Raw genomic sequence first — 17,403 nt, 5'->3', positions numbered from 1 at the left:
AGCTTGACATTTGATAGATGGGTGTTACTATAGAAAATATCTCATAGAATGAATCAATATTCTTGATGTGGAGAAGAACTTTACTAGATGACACTGCAAAAGGAAACAGGGTTCAATAGTATGCAAACGTTTTCAAGCTGTCCAAGTTGTATGCTACAGAATACATAAATAATTGTAGCACTTGGCTATATGCCAGATACTACTCTTAAGTGGCTGTCATATTTTTATTTAATCTTCATTTCCCAATTGGGTAGGTAGTCTTCTTTTCCCTATTTGCAGAAGAAACTGAGACACCATGAAGACAGCCCTTGACTGAGACTGCACAACCGGTAAGTGGTCAAAGCAGGCTTCAAACCCAGGTGGTCTCACTCCATAACCCTCATGCTCTGACTGCGATGTGAAAAGGTGTCTTCAAAGAGGCATCGCACTAAGTCCAGGAACAAATACTAAGTCACAAATGTGCCAGAACCTTTCTGGTTTCTTTATGTTTATTACCTCACTACTTAAAACAACCATGTGAGGTAAGTATTACTGTTTCCATGTGTAGATGCCAAATCAGGCTCAGTAATTTTCCATAAAGACATAGATTCTGTAAGTAGTGGAACTCAAAATCTATGGGCAGGCATTGATAGACAACCATTATATATTCGGGTTATGATCATTTTATGAGATAGGTATTAGATAAGCTTTAATAGATGGACAAGAAGTTATTTTAAGCCTGCCTAAGGAAATCTGGGAAGGCTGGGCCCTGAAGGTTGAGAAGGATTTCTACTGGTCCATATAAGGAATGACGTTCTGGGTAGGGAAAATGGAAGTGAAGGCATGGAAGCTTGAGGACGTGCTTAGAGCCTGGAGTATGTTGACCCAGTGGGGTGAGGCAGGACATGCAGGATAGCATCCCATCTGTGAGTGGTCTTCATCGCACGCTCAGGAGACATGCCTGGCAGGGAGATAAAACAAAAGGTAAGGGCTAAGTAGGGCAGGGCAAAGCGCAGGAAAGAGGCAGAGAAAAATTTGGAGACAAACAGGACCTAGAAAATCATGGCATATGGAGAATAAGGTAGAGAGAGAATGAAGAATGACTCCAAATTTTCAGCTTTGGTACTTGAATGAATGAATGTAATGCATTTAACTAAGGTTGGGAAAAGGCTTTGAGAAAAAGCAAATGGGTTTGATTTGGTCTTCTATGGTGATAGTATATCAGAGGATGGTTCTGGAAGGTCTTTGAATACCATCAAAAAGAGTCTAGACTATATCCTAATGGGAAGAATTTTTAATGTGTACTAAGAAATGAGTTGCATCTGGACATATAACCTGATGTCTGTATGGTAAGCCAGAATGGAGAAGGGAGACCAGACGAGGCTGTTAAAATTATTTGGCAAGCAGAGCGGGCATAGCTCAATGGTTGAGCACCCCATGGTGTATGAGGTCCTTCTAGCTCGGCAAGAAGTGTGAGGGTCTGAATTAGGGCAAGTAGTAAGGGCATGTGAAAACTAATGAGAAGATTTGAGTCAGCATGACTTAGCGTTTGGGTGTGAGTGCTGCAGGAAAGGAAGACAAAACAGAAGAAAACGAGAAAGAGTTGGTAGATAGGAACCCTGGTGGGAAAGCAGAAAATGGTGTCCTGCCTTAACTGACCTGGTAACTCCTGCCGCCTCAAGTGGTTCTGCCCAGGAAAGAAGCAGGATTCCCAGGTAAGCACTCTCCCAGCTCCCCCACTTCCACCTTGTTAAGCCTCAAGAGTATGAGTCGGAGGCTGCCAGAAAGAGCTTATCTGAGACATAGCAAGGTCGCAAGAAGCCAGCCTGAGTCAGAGAGGAGAGCAACAGAGCCCTGATGACGTGTTTTCAGGCCCTGTATATAATAGTGCCTGAAGCCAGTGCTGTTGGATTTCCCAATTTCACGAGATAATTCACTTGCTTTTTCCTTAAAGAAAAAAAGAACAAAAACAAAAATCAGCTGGCATAGAAATTGTTGAGGCAGGAGAAAGAAGTGTTATGGAAGCCAAAAGGACTTTCAAAAAGAGCCAAGTGTTGATAGTGCAAAGAGGTTGAGTAAATTAATGTTTTAGGAATTGATTGAAAAGGTTTATCAACTGGTGAAATTCTAGTGCAATGATTTTAAACTGAAGAGTGTATACGAAGCAAATGGCCACTTGTTCAAAACAGATTACCAGGCATGGCTCCTCCATGCTGGGTCAGTGGGTGTATGGAGGGCAATTGTAATGGATTGCTGGGTGGGTGGAGCAAGGTTGGCCTGTATTATTGTGACATAAATAAGGGGGAATAAAACATTTATCTGATGGCATGGTGGAGGGAAGTTAGTTTCTGTTTTGGTGGATATTTTGGCAAGCCCTATTGAAAACAATTTAGGTTTGCATGCCTTCTCACCTAACAAGTATATTGGTAAGAATTTATAGTAAGGAGCTAAAAATAGATATATATAAACATATATTATGTGGATTATGATGTCCACAGCCAACATGTGCCATGCACTATTCTGGTGCTTTATGCATATTAACTCTTAATCTTCATCTCCACTCTGTGAGGTAGGGAGATACAATTCTTACTCCATTTTACAGTTAAGGACATTAAAGCACCAGGAGATTAGCTTGTCCAAGATCACACAAAAAGTGGAGGGTATGGGACCTGAACCCAGTGCTCCATTTCTCTGGGCTCTACTCTTTCTCTTCAGAGCAGTTTTATAGTAGTGAAACGTTAAAAGTCATCCAAAGGTCCACAGGGTGAAATCAGAGAGAACCCATGTCCCAGAAATCAGCAAGCGAATCATTCAGGACCCAGATGCTAGAAGCATCTCTACCTCCCTCTAAACGATTGTCAGAGCCAATCCCAACATGCATTATATCCCTGCTCATGTCAGTCATTGTCAGAAGGGAAACCTCTCTAGTCAGCCGTCCCTGGATTCACATTTCTTTGTGACCCTGTATTGTTTCCCGAGCTCTCCAAACTGCGTGTCTACCTTCCATTGGCATGACCTCCCCTGTTTTCAGCATCTCTGAACATTCGCTTAGCCTGGGCTGCCCCGAAAACCCTTGCTTTTCCCACCCCCAAGCAGGACTGTCTTTTCACTAATGCCTCGTGTAACCCAGGACCAGATAGTAGAGTGGGGGATTCGAGTAGCACTGCCATTCCAAACCATTACTTCCCCTTTCTCCTATAAAAGGTTTGCAAAATTTAACGCTTGCTATCACAGAGATGTTCAGGATATAGAGATTCTTTGGCTATTCTCTTATTTGCAATCTTTCCTCCCTCCAGAATAATCCCCATCAGTTCACAATCCAATCACAGTCCCCAATTGTCCCTTAATTTGATGTGACCACCCCATTTCTCTTGTTTAAGAGCCAAACTTCCCTTTGTCTACTACTTGCTAACTTCTTATAGTCAATGAGTTTTATTTGTTTTGTAGATTAAAACTTTTAAAAATAAAGTGCAAAATATAATACAATAAATGCCCATATATCTACAACTCAAATTTATATATGTTTTAAAGATTTTTTAAAAAATTTCTTCCCCATCCCTCATTGTTTGTGCTCGCTGTTTGCTCTCTGTTCATTGTGTCTGTTCATTGTGTGCTGCTGGTTTTTTCAGAAAGCATTGGAAACCAAACCCAGGAACTCCCATGTGGGAGGGAGGTGCTCAGTCACTTGAGCCACCTCTGGTACCTGATTGTGTCTCTGGTGTTTCCTCATTGTGTCTCTTCATTGCCTCATGTTGTTGCATCAGCTCACCACACCAGCCTGTCGTGTCAGCTCACTGTTTTGCTCATCTTCTCAAGGAGGTACCAGGAACTGAACCCAGGACTTCCCATGTGGTAGGCAGGCACCCAGCTAACTACTTGAGCCACATCTGCTTCCCTCTATATTTGTGTGTGTGTGTTTGTGTGTTTGTGTTTGTGTTTCAAAGACAGCTTTATCCAGAAAAATTAATAGAACGCGCCACAAATTTGTGTGTCATCCTTGTGCAGGGGCCATGCTAATCTCTGTATCCTTCCAATTTTAGTATATGTGCTGCCAAAGTGAGCAGTCCCTCTGTATTTTTTAAATCTGTCTTTCCAGAAATCTACAACTCAAATATCCCTGTATTTTTAAATATATCTTTCAAGAAATAAAATCTTACGAATAAACTCACAGCTCTATTCCACTCTCTCCAGTTCCATTCTCCCTCTTCCCTTTCGAGATAACCACAGATGTGAACATGATGTGAATCCAGGCAGTGCTTTGAAACTTTGCCCACAGTTTATTTGCCCATTGCCCCCTTTTGATGGACATTTGGGTTATTTCCCTTTTTTCACCGTAATAAACAGTGCTTCAAGTGTATCCTTGTACACATTCTGCCTACCCAGTGACAAGAGTTGCTCCAGGGCTGGGCTGTCCACCCCAGCAGCCACTAGTCACATGTGCCTAATGAGCACTTGGGATGTGGCTAATCGGGATTGAGATATAAATCAAAGTACACACCAGATTTGGAAGACTTAATAATATCGAAATAATCTAAACTATCTCAATAATTTTATATTGAATATAAATTGAAATAATATTCTGAATACATTGGGTTAAATAAAATGCTATTAAAATTAATTTCACCTGTTTCTTTTTACTTTATAAAACGTGGCTCCTAGAAAATTTAAAATTACATATGTGGCTCACATTATATTTATACTGGACAACATTGCTCTAGGATATATAAGTAGACTGAAATTGCTGGACATGGCATATGCACTTTGTCAAATTGGTTGTTTTCAGCATTCTCGAGTCCCAGCCCAGTTCCCCAAGCCCTGGTGATCTTTCCTCTCTCTGCGCTCCTGTAGTGCTGTTTGTCTTTCTCATTTGTCTTTTCAAATACACAGGTTTGTATTTTTGTTTGTATGGTGCCTTTTCCCTATACATCCAAAGTCACGTTTTATGACTTTTCTTCCCCAGTGCTAAGCTCAGAGCTACACATTAGAGCCGCTAAAATGTTTTAAAAACCTTTAAACCAGCCATTCCTGGCTCAGTGCCTGACTGCTTGCAAACTGTGATATGTCCTAGAAGAATATAATCTTATTTACCTAGAATATACCCAAAGTTTCTTGTGAATCAGGCTTCACTTTGCTCTCTGAAAGTAAGAGAATTTCTTAGAAAGTAACATTAGGCTCCACTCTTCCTCCTTTTTCATGAGGAACCTGTTGACCCTTCCCCGGCAAGCTTCTTGCTGGTGGGTTCTGGAGTCATGGAGATGGCTTGGACAAGGCCATTTGCTGAGACTTGTAAGAGCTCCCTTTCAAATGCCACCGTTTCTGGCCGCCCGTGTTCTGGGGCATGGTCTGATTCTATGCAACGCGGCATGATGGTAGGTTATTGGCATATGAAAGGAAGCACAGTGGCAAGAGGCAAGGAAATTAGTGCAGAGGAATGGAAGTTAGAGATGAGTAAAATCCTATGAAAATGAGAGAGCTGTCCTCCTTCCCCAGGATGGTCCATTCAGCCTGGTCCTGCACTCTCACCTGCTCTTTGTGCTGACAACCTGTGGTATCCCTGGGCGATACTGTTCTTTGAACTGTTAACACAAAAGAACGGTTCTGTTAGTTCCTCTTACGTGGGGACAATTTACAAACTGCTAATTGTGCAGCCCAGGGTCAGCAAATAGAGACAGGCAGGCAAGTTTTAGAGCCTAGAACGAGACAACTGGAAGTTTTCTTGAAAATTTTCAAGCACCAAGGAATGTTAGTGTTGATAGAGGAAGGTCTCTAAAGAACCAAAGATTGCAAGTAGAAAAGGCACAATAGCACTGATTTATACACACACACACACATACACACACACACATACCTGTCTCTGCTGGGGGCTTGAGGAATATCTTTTTATTTTCTATATTTTAAAGATGCAGAAGAGTTCTTGATAAAATGGAAGAATCAAAAAAATAATAAACCGAAAGGTGTATAAGCAAAAGAAAAGAAACCCTCAAACCCCTGAAAGCCTCCAATATAAGCAAGTCTTCTCGAGACAGAGTCATTCCATGACATACGAAGGTACTTGCGTAGATTTCCAGTCCTATGCTACTACCCGGACAAGGAGACACTCTACTGAAAAAGGTAGCGGTGATGACATAAGACTGTGGTGGCTGGAGCAGAAAGGGGTTGCCCGGCTGGAATCATATTGGGATGAGGAGGTCACCACGTTCCTGCTGATCAACATGGGACCAAACATCCGGTGAAAAGAGATCTGTACGGTGTCTCCTGGTGTAGCAACCTCAGGACTCAGGGAGATGCGTAGTGGTTTCTTTTCTTCCTCCCTTGGTGAGCAGGGCTCTGGAGGAGAAGCTGGGAAATGAGCAAATAGCCCCAGAGGTTATAGTAAAGAAAATTTGATTTTAATCTAGACCAGTGTTCCAAAATTCAATTAGACTCACCGGAGGGGTCTTTTCAACACATAGACTCTCAGGTTCCATTGAAGGTCTCCTGAGTCAGAATCTTCAAGGGCTGAGCCATGGAGTCAGCATTTCTTAAAAATATCAGGATTTTGGTATGGAGTTATTTTAAGAACTGGCACTTGGAATCACTGTTTCTACCAAGAAAAAGAGACCTGCTGCTCTGATCTAGAGAGTTTTAAATTGAACATCAAGGAGGAGAGTGCTATCCCTATTAAGCCAACTTAGTGATCTGGGAGAGTTGCTTGAAATACTAGAATGAACCCTTCTCTAATGCCTACTAGCTTTTTGGCCTTAGGCAAGATACCTCATATTTATAACATTTCCTCCCCTGCCTCCAATTTTCCATTAGTTCTTCATTTAACATGCTCTTTGATCTCAAAAGCAGCTAAGGACAACTAAGACTTACCAGCAAATGATATTTCTTGCCTATCAAAATTTTCCCACACCAGTCGTGGAGATGGATTTTATTTTATGTGCCGCCACTTTACTAATTTGTGTTTAGACTTCAAGTATTTTGTCCCAGTATTGCATTGCCCTGGTGATAGCAATTAAATTTTTTATTGGCATATCCTGACAAGCTTCTTATCTTCTTTTCCCATTTTCCTTTTGTGGACTTGAAGTATCTTATATTACACCCATACAATTAGAGTTTTCTTAGAGAAAAGTGCCACAGGACCTCTGGCTATGTTTTTATACTCTCTATTTGAGTCAGCAGCATAATAATAGAAAATGACTTAAAATGGAAACCAGTGTTGCTACCAACTGCTAGAAATCTAAATTAGCTCCTCTAAGAACATGGTAAATGATAAATGACTGAAAAAAGATTTCATTTGATTCCTCTAAGATTCATGCACTTTAATAACTATTTTTATTCTTGTGTATATCAACTAATAATTGGGTGGCCAAATTTAGTATTAAATATCAGGGAAAATTGTATGTCAAGCTATCATTTTTCATAAAAAGTTACCCTGAATACTAAACATCTCAAAAAGAGATAATCACCAACCTTTCCCCAAATTTAGGAAACAATAAAAAATTAAAAAAAAAACCCTCGACATAGGTGCATTCTTTATTATCCCACACCTTCCTGCACTGGCAAGTCATTTTAGGGGCCTTCCTGGTAAGTATCTCCTCTCCCTTAGGGTTCCATGCCCCTTGGCCCATTGTAGAGTCACTTGGGCCCAGAAATACTCCAGGTGCCATCCAGCCACCCCTCTGGGGTCTCAGTCCCTTGTATTTTCACTCTGCTCTTCTGGGTGACCTCAGATATTCTTCATTTGATGCGAGGCTACTAATCCATGAGTGAGAATTTAGAAATTAGGGTTGTCCTTCTAGGCGGTGGCCACATGGCTATCCCACAATTTATTAATGTGTTGAATTGTTTCATAGAATTAAAAAAACAAAACCCAGAAAAACATGTTCCTAAATTTAATTCAACCCTCTGAGTTTGAGCCATTGTAAGTAAGATCTATTGATGAAGTTACTTCAGTTAAGGCATGGTGCAGGATGGGTCTGTAATCCTATTGTTGGAGTTCTTTATAAGAGAATGAAATTCAGACATAGAGAGAAAAAGCCATAGGAAGCAAGAAGCTGAAACGGAACCTGGAAGAAAAGAAAGAGACCAGGAGATGCTGCCATGTGCCTTGCCATGTGACAAGGTAAGGACCAAGGGTTGCCAGCAGCCAGCCCTAGAATGCCAGGCTCTTGAGAAGAAACCATCACCTTGATGATGCCTTGATTTGGACATTGTCCCGGCTTCAAAACCCTAAGCTAATAAATTCCCATTGTTGAAGCTGAACCATTTCATGGTCTTTGATTAGCAGTCTAGGAAATTAAAACAGACACAAGCTTCTCTGTTGATCACAACCAACTCCCTTGGTCAGATCTTTCAGGGAAAAATCCAAATAGAGCTCTCCACTATAGTCAGAGATCTAGGGTCTCATCCAAGTACAACTTTATTCATCTTGTAGCTAGGTTAGGCACACTTCTCAGGTCCTTTCCCATCCTCTAATGGAGACAGTTAGCCTTTACTGCCTCACATGTCTGTGAAGATCAGATGAGAAAAATATATGGGACAGTACTTTGAAAATTATAAAATACCATATGATATAAGGCATTATTATTATTGTAATTTAGAGTTGTGATTGGAGGCTAAGAGGTGATACATCTGATAGGAATATCATTTGACTTTATATAATCCATACAAAATGGATATTTTCTAGGGATTTTTAAATTGTCATGTGATAACTGTATTTTGAGTGAAATAAGGATTTTTAGGAAAAATGATGAGTTGGTCTTGCTTTATATTCCCCTAACTTATATATTGCTACTTCCCATTAGGAATATTTTCCTGACTCAGTGAAAGTTGACTATTTCTAAGCAGCATTGCACCTTAATGTTTGGCTAATTATAGGCATGACCAAATGCACTCCAGGATTTTTCTTCTTTATTAGAGGAGAAATATGGTTCCATGTAAGTAACTTTTATCATGATCAAGAAACATGTAATAATCCCTTGTTAACTATTCCAGGTGCCAAGGAGGATACCAAGAAGCAAAAGACATGGTCCCAATCTTTTAGGTGTTTACAGTTTAATTGGAGATATAAGACATGTGTACGAAGAATTGTACTAAAGTACAGGAAGTAATAAATAGCCACCTCGAAGGTATAGTCTGTCCATTTTGTGTATGAGCAAAAGTGACATGCACTAAAGAAACCAGAAATGGTAAAAGAGAAAGATGACTAGGAAGTGGGGGGAATCTCGAGTTCCTTGAAAGCCAGTGTGTTAAAGGGAGCTCAGTAGTTCATTAGGCTAGGGAGGACCCTATGAAAGTCATAATATGATTATCTTGGCACAAATTCCCTAGAGGCGAATTTCTCTAAGGCAAAGCTTAAGTACTGATGATTTATTGAGGAGTATAATCCCAGGGAATCAAGAACAAGAGAACAAGGGAAGTATGACAGGAAAGAAGGGACCAAATATGAGAGGATGCACCTGCACCCCTCAGCTCGCCATAGCTTCACACACACACACACACACACCCTGATTGATAGGTCTTGCAGGGTATCTTCAGAGAGGCTATCTGACATGAGTGCCTCATAAAACAAACCATGGAGTGCAGCAGCTTGCAAGCGATTTAATCTCAGGCTCCTTCCTATCTCCTCATTCATATTGGTCCAAGTCTGCTCCACGAGGTGTCAACATGCCTTTGCTTCTGGGTTGTGCTGGCTCAGAGCAGCCTCCAGGGAAGCCAGAGCCTCCCATGGGTCCAAGTCTGCCGAGCGCAGGCTGGTCCTACATGTAGGTCTGTGGTGGTGACAGTGGAAGCAGCGGGAACTTTATAATTACAGTCATGGAATCACAATTGCTGGGAAGCAAGGCTAGTGGTTAAAGCCCACAGTGGGAGTGGGGACTTGTAGCTGGGTGTGGGGATCTGGGATGGCACATAAACCAAGTCTAGTAGATGATTAACCTGGTCTTTATTGCACAAAAGGATGATCAAGTCCTGACAAAAAATCAGTTTAGAGTAGGTCACTGCTGTCATTCATGGGATGTGAGCCTGGTCTAAAATGGTAGGAATGGTATGAAGCAAAGAGATTAATTTAGGGATATTTCAAAAGAAAAAGCCTTCTGTCAGTTTTAAATGAAAATATGAGATCAGGGTAGGGGAGAGGGAAAATGAAACCAGTAAACATGTTCCTAAAGTAGGTCAGAGTCAAGGTATTGTTAGAAGAGCATTCTCTAAGGTAGTTTTCTTGAGCATAATGTGGTAGATTATAATAAATTCTAGATTGTTGTGTTGAGGAAATAACCATGATTGTTTAAATTGTAAAAACAAAGAAAGTATTTCCCACTTTGCCTGCAGTACTACATTCATTCTGTCTGAAAGCTGAATTAGGATTGGAATTTAGAATATCTTTTCTTGATAAGTGCTTCCATCCAATAGTCTTCCAGACTTCGGTTGCACTGTGCTTGTGATCATCACTCTTCCCAAAGTTAAGTAAGTCCACAGAGGAGTTTCTTTATATACAAACTGTCGTTTCACACTGGACCAGTGGGCTCTGGCCACAGTGGGTATTTCTTGAGTCCCCTAGTGTAATAATTGTCCATTTTCCCGCATTATGAGCCGTTTTGTTCAGCATCCTCCCCTGACAAGGAGAGATGTAAGCACAAAACAGGTGCTAATGGAGCCCCATCCGAAGCTGGAGCACTCCTTTCCCTCGGCTGTGGAGCATGATGCTAAGTAATTACCATGGTGGGGAGGGGGGGCTAAAAGAGTGACAGATCAGAGCCAAGGCAAACCGTTTAAAACTGGGCCATCTGTTCAGATGGAGCTAGAGGAAGACAAGGAGCTAAGGTTTGAATCCAAGAGGAGTCAGAGACCAAGGGTGGCTGATATTCAAAGAAGGGTAACAGAGGAGAGATGAGTCTGGAGTGATTTCGAAGACACTGTGCAGGTGCCCAGTGTAGCCAAGGGGGGGACACAAATGGTGGTCAAAGCCCCCTATGCTTTACCACCTGCAGCAACAGCTGTTTGCCCTATTTTTAAAAAATCACAAGATTTAATGAGAGAAATTTGTTCTCCCTCTTTAAAAATACATGAACTCCCAGCAAAAGGTATCATGAGTACGAGCAGCTGAAACAGGAGTGCAGACCCCTTAAGCTGTGAGAAAGTAGCCCGCAGGCAGTGAGGAGCTCGGGGCTGCTGACGCCTCTGTAAGGGAGCTCTATCTCCAGGCGCTGGCTGGGGGCTGGTCCATTTGCAGTCAAGGTTAAATCTCCACTTAGGCTGCTTTCCCTTACTTTTTAAATTTTAAGCACATGAAAAGGGTTTTAGCTTTTATCTACACTAGGTTTCCTTTGAAACTGAGACTTCGGGCACTCAACATGAAGAAAATTCAATTTTTTTTTTAATAAATAATTGAAAATGGAATTTGATAAAGGGAGGGAAGCAGATGTGGAAGATGGAATCATTTATGAGAACTAATCATGTAAATACATAAAAGATGTATACTAAAAACTAACAATCATTTTGGTGTTAAAATTTTTATATCACTGCTTTTATTGATGAAAATGAAACTGCTCATTCTAACAGCTAGGAAACGTTATTCAAAAGAAGATGGCCTTCTCTAATTTCCTCTAAAATTCCTCAGCTTAAAAAAAATTTTTTTTAATTACCTCTTCTTATGTCAGAGGTAAAGAATGATTACAGAAGTTTTGCAGTAGGTAACAGATAGATTAAATGTGCTTTCTGTGGAAACTACTTCACTAATTTAAAATTTTGGATAATTCCCAAAGGGGAATTAAAAAACTAGTATAGCATAGCATGGATGTTGGAAGCAGACTGTGTGCTTTGAATCTTAGTTCTGTTATTTATTAAGCAAGTTACTTAACCACTTTTGCCTTAATTTCCTCATCTGTAAAATGGGGATCTGATAAAAATTTCTACAAACCGGATAGAGTTGTTGTGATGATTACATGAGATAACCCAGGTAAACTGGTTAGAACAGAGCCTGACACATAGCACTCTATAAATGCTAGAGAGGACTGAAATGATCACCGTGAGCTATAAAAAGGAGGGGGCTTCTCAGCAAATAATGTAAACAAGACTTTAGAGAATTGGAAACTTGCTTAAGAGAATGAAATGTTCCAAGTATATTATAAATAGTGCTCTCCTTTAATATTGTTCGAATATCAGTATAGTTCACTAATAAAGGAGTATCTATTAGGCCACCTGAAAATAGTTTGTTTCAGCTATTATATGTACATAAAAGTAACTAAACTGAATGTTCAAATTTTTTCTACAAATTTGGTTTGAATGAACAAAACTGGAATTTTCATTTCTTTGAGAAAATATGCCATCCAGTTACTTAGGAAGTTTTTACAGTGTCATCACTCATCGTATACTGGAAGCATAGAGGACTCAGTGATCATGTATTGAAGGCTAGGACTCAGTAATCTCTGAGAAGGAAGATTTATTACAACTGGTCAGGCCCAGTGGACTCCTGTCCAAAAAGCTAAGCCCTGAGTAGGGGTTTTAGGTTATTTTTATACAAGAGATAGACATGGTGGAGCCAGGAGAGGTTTAGGGGACAAAAAATAATTTTTCTTTGTTGTTTTTTTAGGGTTTAGCCATTTGTTTGAATACCAGCTAAGCTTGAATTAGCATATCACCCACATTCCAGGTAAGCTTGAATTAACATATTGCCCACATTCCATCTGGATGTAACTTTGAATACACATTCAGTCTACATCTTTTCTGAATTTTCAAAGCCTATAGGGCCTATCATTTAATTGACTTTCTAGAAACTAGGCACACTTGGATATGGATTTAGGTGAGTTTGAATTTATGCACAGGCTATATTATATCCCCCCTTTGATACCTTGCTTCAGTTTGTTAAGCTTTGGCATTACTATTTTTGGAGTTATGAGGTGGGCCACTGTGTTCTTATCTCATTATTTATTAAAGGACATAATCTTGTTGTTATTAAGGGAAGGAAGCAGGGAAGTATGATGAGAGCATGGGGGGGAGTTTTAGCTGTTCACCATCTCGACTGCTCATTTTTCCCATTAGGTTTTTCAGGATGGCTTAATGATAAAGTCTCTGGGAACACCCAGGGCTTCTCTTGGCTTTTGGAGGAAGTCCTCTTCCAATTGGTGGAATCTTGGGGAGATTTTTTCCTAGGTTCCAGATCTGTCTACTGGTCTCCAATTTTACTAAGCTGTCCTGTTTTTTTCCTTTAGAGAGTTTTCACCTTTGATCTTAAAGGGAGTGCTGAAGGGAGATGATCTTTTTTTCTGTAGCTACTTCCTGCTGGTCAGGGGCAGTCAGCCCTACCTGACAAGTTGTGAAACTCTATTGTATCTCAGTTGGAGGAACATGAATCTGGCATCCTGGGTGAAGCTGGATGAAAATTTTCATATGACTAACAAGATATTGATTTGGAAGATATAAACTTAATTAGAATTTTGAGAATATATGGTCACACTAAGAAGACACCGGACCACAGAAGTAGAAAAGGTCAGGTGCCTGCCAAGGCTATATTTTCCTAATATATATATTATATATATATATAATATTTGAGTTATTTTATACTGTTGGTTAACTTCAGAGAGAAATTGCAATAGACAACAGAGTTAGGTATAAATTGTCAATTCTAGTTCCTATGGTAGAGGAGAGGAATGAGAAGAGGCATTTCTCTTTTCAGTTAAGCTAAGAGAAATGAAAAGAAGCAAAGTTTTTAAAGGGAAGTCTGGTTTGCCTTTTTTCTAGACATAGGCATTTAGGCTAGAGTTAGAGGAAACAGTTTATTTTGACATAGACACTACTTAGCTTTGTCTTTTGAAGAGGTATTTCAGGCTGTCCAATGACTGGCACTTGTGTGTTCCACCAGTTGCTTCTTGTGAACTGACACTCTTGGGCAGCTGACTTTATTCAGGATTAGCCCACCAAGCTGGACACTCCTTTAGCTTTAATAGCTGTGGGAGTGATCAGAACTACAGAGTAAAGTTTTTATATGTTGGCTCTAATTGAGCAACTCCTGGTAATTTCTTTGACTGTTTTCACCAGGCTTTATGTTTTGAAAACCCATTTGGCTAAGCTGGTTAGGGCATCCCTCCCTGGATGAGTGCCTTGGTGAAGCTCATGAAGGACTTTGCACTGCACTGCTCCTGGCAGGCAGACCTGAGCATTTCCAACAAGCCACCCATCAGTTTCCAGGGTGAATCCCAGTCTAGCTGCCCTGGTTTGTTCACCCTGGGTATACTGTGGAACTTCAAGTATTGGTAGGGGTGCTGGAATAAGGGGTAGGAGGGAAACCTGGGTTTGTGCTGCTGCTTTAGCAGCTGTGTTAGCTTGAGCATTTCTTTTTGCTATAGCAGTGTTTGTTTTCTGATGCCCTGGATGATGCATAACTGCTAGTACTCGGTAAATCTAGGGTTTTTGCCTATGTTTAATAGTTGACCCACTGTTAGTAAGCAAGTCTTGTTCTAATTACACAGCAGAGTGAGTGTGAAGGACAAGGAAAGCATACTTGGAGTCTATGTAAGTATTAGCCCATTTCCCAGCTGCTGGCTTTAAACTTTGGATAAGGGCAATTAGCTCTCCTTTCAGGGTTGAAGTTTCAGGGGGAAGCGCTCTGGCTTCTATGGCTTTAAATTCAGAAACCACTGTATAGCCTGCCTTTGTAATTCCTCTCTTAATAAAACAGCTTTCATCTGTGAACCATTTAATGTTTGGGTTCACAAGAGGCTTATCTTTTAGATCTGGCCTGCTTGAGTAGTTTTGGTAAAGAGTCTCAAGGCAGGAGTGGAGACAGGGTTTTTCAGGATCTGACTTTGGGTCCTCTACCAGTGGTAGGGTGGCTGGGTTAAGAGTTTGACACACCTTATCTGCTCCTTGGGGGTTCTTAGTAATTGAGCCTGGAATTAATTAACCAGCTACCTGTAAGCTACTGGAGGCCCTGGGCTTAAGCATATCTTTCTCCTAATGAAGACTGTGAGAGTTTGCCCCCAAGTTAGTTTGGTAGTTTTTTTAAATTAAAAGGGCTGTTGGCCCCACTGTTTACAGGCAAGGTGGCTATTTTTTTTTCACAGACATGTTTATTAATTACTTAGAAAATGAAGTTGACCAGAACTTTTAACATGTTCAGTGTCCTTCTGCACATGATTTACTAGAGGTATTACCATAAGCTTTTCAGACATATATTTAGAATAGGATATAGGTACAGTATTTAATACTAATTAATGTACTATCTAATGCATAAGTTTCTCCTTGAGCTGCAATTAATAGCTTTAAGTTTCAGGTTTGCCATACCATATAGGTTATCTCTCCATGGGAGCAAGCTATAGTGCCAGTTGTGTTTAAGTTCTACTCACAGTACTGTGGAATTCATTGTTCCACTTCATATGTTCTTCACAGAAGCTGTAGTACCATTTACCCTAGAGAGAAGATAGGAAAGTAGAGTCTAGTATTTTACTGACCTGGTGCATAGTGCTCTTTGGCACTAGGAAACTGCCAATCTGGAGATGATATCCATTGTACATTTGGCTGTACTGAGCCATTGTTGGCTGCTGCAGGAATTTTAAACTGCAAATTAGTTCCCATCTTCTTCAGGAGCACCACCAGAGATGTAGATACTTTTATTGTTTTAGGGGTCAGTGACCAACCTAGGCAATAACTCACATGGAGAAGTGCCCTGCAGTGTATTGGATGCCTGGTTTGAATGCATAAGAGAGTTTGACAATGTTGAAGTCTATCTCTTGATTTTCATCTATCTTTTCTAACATTTTTAATGCAATGTGTTATATATTAAATGAACTTTTAGTACTTTGCTTTTTACTTCTACACTTTTACTAGGAAGATGTTAATGACACACGTATTTTACTTTAGCAGTAGAGGAGAAACTATTTCTTCTGTTTTTAAAATGAAAACTGAAGATTCCCAATGGATTCAAGGTACTTTTCATTACCACCACTTGAATATGCACATTGAGGTGACTTCCAGACAGGTTTCCCTGCTTTGAAGTTACTTTTTGCCATTAATATTAATTTAGGTTTCTAATTAATAGTGGCTTTTTAGAACTAACCAATCAAATGCTTCAATTTGGAAGATGCTCTTACAAACTGTTATAATTAAACACTACTACATAGACTGGTTAATTTCCTTTAGAGTACAATTAGCAGCCGATGGATTTTACTTTATGCATTTAGGAGAGGGCAGATCTACATTTCTTCAACTTAATTTCATTAGTATGAACTTAGAATTTTATCATATTAATGACTTAATACATATAATGTTAATTTATTAACTTGGTATTTACAAACCAAAGAGATAACACCCGAGCCAAATAAACTGAAACTGTTATAGTCTATTCAATAAAAAAATTTTTTTTTTCATTTCTTTACAGGGGGCTAAAACCTCTTGTCTTTGATAAAATTCTAAAACTGTGAATAATCTTAAAAGCATACTGACTTCTAGGCTATGGACTATATTATAATTATTTAATTTTCTTTAATTATAATTTAGTAAGGATCTTTTCATAGTTCTCAAGGACTTTTCCTTTACTTACTTAAATTTGGTAATAGAATTAGTAATTACCTTTATTTAAGGCTGTCAAAATGTTTAAAATGGGAACCTACAGGAGAAACTGACTTCATCCCCCAGCCTAGAAGACCGTTTTAATCTGCCAAGCCTGGCCCCTCCCTCAGAGCTCTTGCAAAGAGAAGGCCCTGGGGGCTGGGCAGGGCAAAGAGCTCAGAAAAAAAAAATTTCCCTTTCCCAATAGTTTCTATGTTCAGATTTCTATATGATTTTTTCATACCGCTTAGCCTAATTTTGGTTCTAGGAATATTTATTACATATATAACTGCATATTTAATTTTTAACAATTTGAATAGAGTTTTTTTAAAGAATTATTTGTTAATTTGCTATTATTATCCTGATGTATGAGGACATATGCTGAGCAAATAGGCAGACATGAATAATTTGACACAGAAATACAACTTGGTTACTTAAAACTTTCCTTTTTTAAATAAAACAAGTTCAACTGTAAAACAACACTTGAAAGAGCTCCCTGAAGGCTTTTCTTTGCTGGCTTCTCTAGACTAGGGGTTTGCGGTTTCCCTGCTTTGTGGCTTTCTTAATTAATGGCTTATAATCAAAATGTTTCCAATGCTATGATACAATTTTTCTTTGCTTCAGAACCGTAAATAGAGGCAAGGGGTGGGGCCAGAGTTGTAGTAACCATAAACAAAGGCAAATTCAATTTATAATTACCATCACAATAGTTGAAGTCGAGGGGTTAGGTGAAGTTAGTTATAAAATAATCATAATTAAAGGTAAGTTTAAGTTATAAATACCATTACTATAGTAAGCACTAGATAGACTTGAAGTAGCCATAAACAAAGGTAAATTAGTTTAAGATTACCATTACAATAGCTGAAATCTAGGTTAGATCTACTCTGCTGTAATAAT

The 17,403-nt window shown here is 39.6% G+C and overlaps 1 protein-coding gene and 1 non-coding gene across 2 annotated transcripts in view; one reads left to right on the top strand and one right to left on the bottom strand.

The window, feature by feature from the left end:
- The window catches only part of OPN3 (opsin 3), a 56,487-nt gene that overhangs the window by 17,066 nt on the left and 22,018 nt on the right, over positions 1–17,403 (top strand).
- Positions 3,940–4,043, bottom strand: LOC111762266 (U6 spliceosomal RNA). Its single transcript, XR_002795426.1, has one exon. It is a non-coding gene; the product is annotated as a U6 spliceosomal RNA (small nuclear RNA).

This window comes from Dasypus novemcinctus, chromosome 13 (genome assembly GCF_030445035.2).
Source record: "Dasypus novemcinctus isolate mDasNov1 chromosome 13, mDasNov1.1.hap2, whole genome shotgun sequence".
In the NCBI taxonomy this organism is placed as follows: domain Eukaryota; kingdom Metazoa; phylum Chordata; class Mammalia; order Cingulata; family Dasypodidae; genus Dasypus; species Dasypus novemcinctus.
This window is presented reverse-complemented; position numbering and strand designations above follow the sequence as displayed.